This window comes from Culex quinquefasciatus, chromosome 2 (assembly GCF_015732765.1).
Source record: "Culex quinquefasciatus strain JHB chromosome 2, VPISU_Cqui_1.0_pri_paternal, whole genome shotgun sequence".
Classification (NCBI taxonomy): Eukaryota; Metazoa; Arthropoda; class Insecta; order Diptera; family Culicidae; genus Culex; species Culex quinquefasciatus.
In genome coordinates this window covers 15,178,294-15,186,194 of record NC_051862.1, presented here as the reverse complement: position 1 = coordinate 15,186,194, position 7,901 = coordinate 15,178,294, and positions in this window count along the sequence as shown.

Below are 7,901 nucleotides of genomic sequence, written 5' to 3'. Positions count from 1 at the left end.
ATGATGCAAAATGGCTTCGTTGAGCATACCGAAGGCACCAAAAAAGTTTCAGCAGGATTAAAAAATACAAAAATTAAAATTAAAGAAAAAAGACCGATTCCGTAGAGAACTGCTCATTTATAGAATTTATAGAATTTATAGAATTAATAGAATTTATAGAATTTATAGAATTTATAGAATTTATAGAATTTATAGAATTTATAGAACTTATAGAATTTATAGAATTTATAGAATTTATAGAATTTATAGAATTTATAGAATTTATAGAAGTTATAGAATTTATAGAATTTATAGAATTTATAGAATTTATAGAATTTATAGAATTTATAGAATTTATAGAATTTATAGAATTTATAGAATTTATAGAATTCATAGAATTTATAGAATTTATAGAATTTATATACATTTACAAACCGATTTTTTCTGACCCAAAATTTACAGAGACTTTTTTGGAAAAACTAATGATGCAAAAAAATACAAACAGAGTCGATTTGCGACATCTTAGAGAACCTCCTTTTTGATTCTGAAAGGTTATTTTTTTTATTTTGGAGAACATTCAACTAGGATTATTTTCAAATATTAAAAATATCTACCGAATGCTATAGTCTTAAAATTAATACCAAAGTTAAAAATAAACCATACATACGTGACAGTGATTTTTAATGGGGAAAATCGACAACTTTCTAATGATGTCAGCTCCCAGCTCCCAAGAATCGTTTTATTTTCCTGTCTAAGTGGAAAAACATCAAATTCCATGGAGAAGGCCCCTCCCGATCTATTTCTAGAGCCCAATAATTGCCACAAAAGTATCCGCAAACATATCACCCAAAAGAAGGTCTCCCCGCTCCCGCAACTTAATCGAAATCCAAACCATCCATCCGGTCAGTGTGAGTGTGTGACGTTCTATGTGTCATATGGAACGAAAATGAATCCTGAAGGCTCTCTCTCTCTCTCGATTCCCCAAGAAAACACTGCCATCGATCCGTTCAATGTTTATCCGACTAAAAGACGGCACGAAAACCATCCGAACTTTTCCATCAGCCGGCTCCTGGCGATGCGTATCCTTACACCATCTAGCGCAGAGTTTCTCAAGAAAACACGAACAAGTCTGTTTTCTTGTGGATTTGTTTGTCTTGTTTACTTTCCGGTTGGTTGTTGTTGGTTGACGTGTTATTGCAATATCTTTCCAAGTCGAACAAGCTGTTAGGCTGTAGGATGGTGGTGTCTTTTACAACTTACAAGTAAACAATTTGGGGGGAAATTCTACTTACAGGTGATGTAAACTTTCTCGTAATTCACGTATTTTTTCAGTTTAGAAAAAAAATAATACACTTTATGTTATTTGATTTTTTTTTTTACTGTGAAAACGTCCAACTTCCACCACCCCTCAAGGGAGCATTCAGTGGAATAAAATTATTTGATTATGATGTTCTTTATTTTTATTTATATTTAATTAGGTTCATTATTAGGGAGTGGGCTTCCCCCATGTTTGCAGACCGACCGACAGACAATGATGGTCTTTTTGGGGTTAGGTTGGCAAATAGTAACCAAATAAACAACCGAAATGGGCTGTTAATTGAAACGAACCTTTAGCATGGTCGAAAATCCTGCGTAATCCTTTCTGAGTGCTCATTCTGCACCTTCTGTCTCGACAAATTACAAATTCTTTGAAGAGAACTTTTTCTCGCTAATCAAAAGTAAACGGTGGTAATTACCTGCCAGCATTTCTCAAGGCTCCTACCCATCAAGTTCCCAGCCAAATTAACCTTGACAGCAATTCCATGACCGCGCAAAGTGGCCAATTTGTTCGGAGTTGCTGAAAACTCTGCAGCCAGATGGGGGTGTGGAAATTTCCCAAATTCCCAAAAGTTCTTAATCCCAACGTTCTGCGGGTGATTGGGGTGTGCGAAGGAAAGCTCGTGAAAATGTCGAGCTAAATAATGTGCTTCATTGCTCAATTTTTGATGCCAGCAGGCAAATGAAAAGCGTTGCCCCGCGCGCGTTTTTCCGACGATTTGTCGTTGGGGTGCTTATTAACAGGAAGGAAGCAAGGCACGGAAGCAGCTTTTCGCACCCAAGTCGCATCAACAGTGGGAGTATATTGCTTGGTTTAGCAGCAGATTTGCAGCTTCCGCGTGGGTGGAAGAGCACTTTGGTGGAAATGAGACAGATTATAAAATGTTTGGCCTAATTTTGTTTTGGAAAATTTAATTCGAAAACATCAATTAGGTTTTGATTACAATTTTTAATTTCAAATGAAATAATAATAATTCAATGCATCTGTGCTCTCTTATTATCTAATCGATTTGATGTCTCCGGGAAAGTTTTAGGAGGATTCAGAAAAAAATCCGTATTTTTATATGTTTGACGGGTCAAAATTCCGTAACTATGAGCTATCAAGAAGTACAACCAAAAATGTCGACGCAGCGTTATGATTTTTTTAATGTGTTATTTGGTAATATTATGAATCTTCCCAAAAAAAAATTGAAATCGAATTTGCAATCGAAAACAACTTTACAGAAATTTTGGTAAAGTGCACCGTTTTTAAAAAATGGTTTTAACTAAAAATGTTCGGTTTTTTTATTTTTTTACAAAGTGCTCATGTGTGACCATTTCTGAAAATATTTTTTCGAACGGTTCATTCAGTATTTGACCCATTTGAAATGTGAGTCTTGAGCCCACTATAGAAGATTGTTTAATTTTTAGGTTAATCATTCAAATTTGAAGGTCAGCCCACGATTTTTTCATTCAGAATGACTGTGGTAATAGTCTAAAATGTTGCAAGAAGCCTCACGAATGCAGGATGGCATGTATCTCCTGAAAAAATACAGAAACTATTTATTAGTCTGTTTTTTTAGAAAGAAAAAAAAACCGATCCCAGAAATCGATTTTCTACACAGCTTTACATAAATATCTCCGTAATTACCATTGCCCTAATCCCATCCTTGTGAAGAATCAGCAACTTTAAAAAATAGATATGATATGAAAATATGTTTAACGGTAAGCTCGTTCAATTTCCCATAAGTTTGCCATTGGCAGCTTTTTAACTTTTATATAAAGTTTTCTGGAGAATCGATTCCCACAAATTTTTGAAAATTCTCAAAATTTTCACAAAACTACGTTGTTTCCAAAAAATACTCAAAATTCCAGTTTTTTACAATACGGGTATCAAATGAAAGGGATTTTTTCATTCATGTCGAAAGTTATAACACAATTTTTGAAAATACTTAAAAAAAATACAAAACTACGTATTTTCCAAAAAGTACTTAAAATTTCAGTTTTTTTGCAACATACATTTTTCATACATTTTGAAAGTTATAACATTTTTTTTTGAAAATACTAAAACATTTCACAAAACTACGTATTTTTGTAAAAAAAATACTAAAAATTTTAGTTTTGAGCTGAACTGACTGAAATTTTGAGTATTTTTTTTCAAAAATACGTAGTTTTGTGAAAAGTTTGAGTATTGCAAAAAAATGTGTTATTAATTTCGAAATGTATGAAAAAATCCCGATCATTTGAGACCCATATTGTAAAAGACTGAAATTTTAATATTTTTCGAAAATACGTAGTTTGGTGAAATTTTTCAGTATTTCAAAAAAAATATGTTATTATTTTCAAAATGTATGAAAAAATCCCAATCATTTGCACTGAGATTTTAAGTTTTTTTTTTTAAATTCGTAGTTTTGTAAAAAAATTGAGTATTAAAAAACACAATTACTTTCGAAATGTATTAAAAAATCCCGATCATTGGATGACCACATTGCAAAATCAATGACCTTGAGATTTTTTTTAGAGAAAATATTGCATTTTATAAATGCATGAAAAATACGTATGTTTGTGAAAATTTTCATGTAATTAAAGTTGCAATGGATAGCTGACATCATCCCGATTCTAAAACACTATAATTTTTTAAAGTTTAGACATTGGCTATAATCCTTTTCATAGGATTATAGCCAATGTCTCCCATATAGCCAAAATCCCATAAGCTTTGTGCTTCAGTTATACACGCCTCGGTTTTGCATCCCCCATATGCGGTGCTAAACCGAGGCATGACTGTACGTTTAATTTATCAACATTAAAAAACTAACCTAAAATTTGCGAGGGCTAAAAATATGACACTGAAAAAAACGTATTTTTCATAAAATTTTAAATACAAACTCTCAGCAACCATTTTTTTTAATCTCTTATTCTAACTCTATGACAAAAGATGTAAAACCAAGTACCGTAAACTGGGGTCAATCGGGACACATGGGGCGAATTGGGACAGCAGTTTTTACCATGTTGGAGCACAAAATTTTGATTTTTCTGGTTGGTTTCGGTTAGAACAGACTCAGGCCAACAAAATGTGTACATCCATTTCCAAATTTAAAAGCTTTAAGTGCTCTAAAAACTGCTGTCCCTATTCAGACTGTAGTCCCGATACACCCCAGATTACGGTACCCCTAAAACACATCAAAAATTTAGAAAATGAACAAATAGGTATTTTGGGAATTCAACTTGTTGTGACAAAAGGATTTTTTTTTAACGGTGTGCGTCGCGGTCCGAACACAGGATTTTCGTTGCCGTTTCCGTCTCTGTTGTCCCTCCGATTGTGTGTGTATTTCGATCCGGGCGGTTTCGGGATGTTTGACAGTTGAGTTGGAGAATTTGAACAGTGTGCGTCGCGGTCCTCACGCAGGATTTTCGTTGCCGTTTCCGTCTCTGTTGTCCCTCCGATTGTGTGTGTATTTCGATCCGGGCGGTTTCGGGATGTTTGACAGTTGAGTTGGAGAATTTGAACGGTGTGCGTCGCGGTCCTCACGCAGGATTTTCGTTGCCGTTTCCGTCTCTGTTGTCCCTCCGATTGTGTGTGTATTTCGATCCGGGCGGTTTCGGGATGTTTGACAGTTGAGTTGGAGAATTTGAACGGTGTGCGTCGCGGTCCTCACGCAGGATTTTCGTTGCCGTTTCCGTCTCTGTTGTCCTCCCGATTGTGCGTGTATTTCGATCCGGGCGGTTTCGCGTTTTCGCATTTTATTTCGTTTTATCTTTCCACAGCCGGCTGTCTAAGATTAAATCATTTATGCTAAACTCAACACCAAATAACCGGGAATAGTCTCATCCGCATACTCCGACTGATTGCCTTGAGAATGCATAATACATCACACCATTAAACAAAATTTATTGATTATTGGGTCGCATCATCATCCTCTATGTTGAATCCTGACCATTACCCTTACCCACTAACAAAATCCCAAGTAGAAGTAGTTTTCCGGCACACGCGGGGGTGTGGATATCGTATAGAACCCACCCTTGGTAGCAGCCTGTGCTAACTAACATTCCCGTCCCATTCCCTCGAGATCTACAAACTTACAAGGCGGGCGCCGTTGGTGGCCAACGACTGTTTCCTATTCGCACCGGCTCTAGTTTTGATAATCGTGATGTTTTATCTTTTCAGCGCATTCATGCATGCTGTTGATAAGGGAAACATCATTTGATCGTTGAGGCGTGTGACCGGTTGTGCTGATGGGATATTATGGTCCTGTTCAGCAACGGAGAAGGACAACCATGGGTGGTCTCTCATGCTCATGCTCATGCTCATGCTCAATTCAACTTGTTGTGACGAAAACTTTAAAAAATCGGTTTTATTCCGTGTACCTATTTTTACTGGACATAAAACTTTGCCGGAGACACCAAACCGATCAGAAAATCATTTTTCATGATACAGATTTTTGAATATTCACATGCTTTTTTATGAAAATGAATGAAAAAACTAATTATACAAAATGACTTCTTAAATATAAGGAAAAAAAATATTACTGTTTAAAACAAATTTAAAAAGTATGTAATAAAAAGTTCATTTGCGAAAATAAAAATTAAAACAAATGGTTTATGAATATTTAAATACCGTAAACTGGGGTGACTTTGATAGCCCGGGGTGACATTGATAGAAATTTGATTTGACCACTAATTTTGATACATCCAATTGTAACCGTCACATTTTTGCATATATATTCGATAATAAGCTATCCCTTAATGCTTACATACTCAAAATTCTCAAAAATGTTTAGATATTAATTTGACGGGCATTTGAAAAACCTATCAAAGTCACCCCGGGCTATCAAAGTCACCCCAGTTTACGGTAGTTAAAAAAGTACATTTTATCACAAGAGGAATAAAGTTTTACGAAGAAAAAAAAAGTTAAATAATTGTAATTTTATCCCACAGTGCGACATCTTCCCTAACCACCATCCCCAGAGAAGCTGGCAACTTGCCTCGGCGAGACAATAAAGATGGCAATAGGAGAGCACTTATTGCGCTTTATTTCGTTGGTTTTACTGCCGAGCGAGGTTCTTATTCTACTGTAAAATCTGTAACCACAAAATTTCCCTCGCTCCACCCCCCTCAGAGACGAGCTTCAGGGGGGTGAATCAACAATCGCTTAATAAATTTGGCTGCGCCAGAATAACTGCAAACTTTTGATTATATTTCCGAGAAACGGTTTTCGCAACTTTTGCTTCGCCAACTTCATGAACTTCATGAAATTTAAATATACAAACCGTCTGCGCTAGCAGTAACTTTGTTTTTTTTTCGTTTGTGTGGACATTCGAGAAGGGCCACAATGAACGCGAAAAAGCTCCGAGAGGATGTCCTCCGGTGGACACTTAACATGTCACCTGTCGACGGTAAGGCAGGAGCGCGCGTGGGAGTCTGTAAAGTATACTTTTTCTACAATGTTTGTGGAATTTATATGCAAGTGAGGGTGAAGTTGCGAGAAAAAAAAGACTAGAAGAACCGTGCACCACAATGACAGAACAAATTTAAATTTAATTGCGAGCACAGTCTAGACAGAATTTATATTAACTGCTCCCGGAATTGTTTCCTGAGATGAGAAAAAAAGGAGCGAGTTTTTTGGGGTGCCATTAATGGACTGGATTGTAGCTATTAAGATTTGTTGGGAGGATAATAAAAGGAAGCATTTTGCAAAAACAGAAAATTTGCAATTAGTTTTATGTGAAATCCTTTGATTCAAGTTAAATTTAAATTGGCATTACCTTGACGAAAGTTTTCAACACTGATTAGGATCTAATTTTCCGAGATCTCCACGGAAACCATAACAGACAAGGAAATAGAAGAAGTTGCTCGTTATAACTTATCCTACTAAGCCTAATCCGATCTAATCCAATTTCCAAAGTTGTTGAAAACGACGTTGTTCGATTTTGCAAAACAAATATCTATTTCTATCTACAAGTTAAACAATTCAGCGTTCTTACTTGGCCAAAAAATTGGCTAAATTTCAATCAAAAAGGGTACATCGATCCACAAACTGGTTGAGAAACTTTTGACACGTTTCACGTGTTGGAAAAACTTTCCCCAGTCGAATGTTATTGAAAGTAAGTTAGCACACTTGTAACCAACCCACCAAACGAGGGTGTTATGACCAAACTGTCGTTTGCATACGTACCCCCCCCCCCCCTCCCACCACAAACTTAATGCCAACACGTGAATAAAACAGCGTGGCACCAATCAATCGAAGAATCATTTCAAGTTGAATTCTTCGAAAACGTCGAGAAGCAGCAACCAATTTTCCAGGAAAATTGCCACATTCAAACTCTGGGCCGAGCGCAACAAAGAAAGGCCATCATCGCCAGTGGTGCTGTGACGAGAAAGTTTTTTCTTCGACGCGAACAAAAACACCACGTGGCGAGAGGGGGGGGGGGTCACCCACGATCTCCATCGTGGAAAAGAAAATAATCCGTTTTCGGGCCAGAAGAAAGGCGACTTCTACCGTCGATGAAAAGTTAATGCGATGTGAAAATTGCAGATTGGTGCGAAGTAAGAGTTTGAGAGCGCAATATATTATTTCTGAGAAATCTATAGAAATGCTGTTAAAAAAAATCAAAACTTTTTGTATTCTT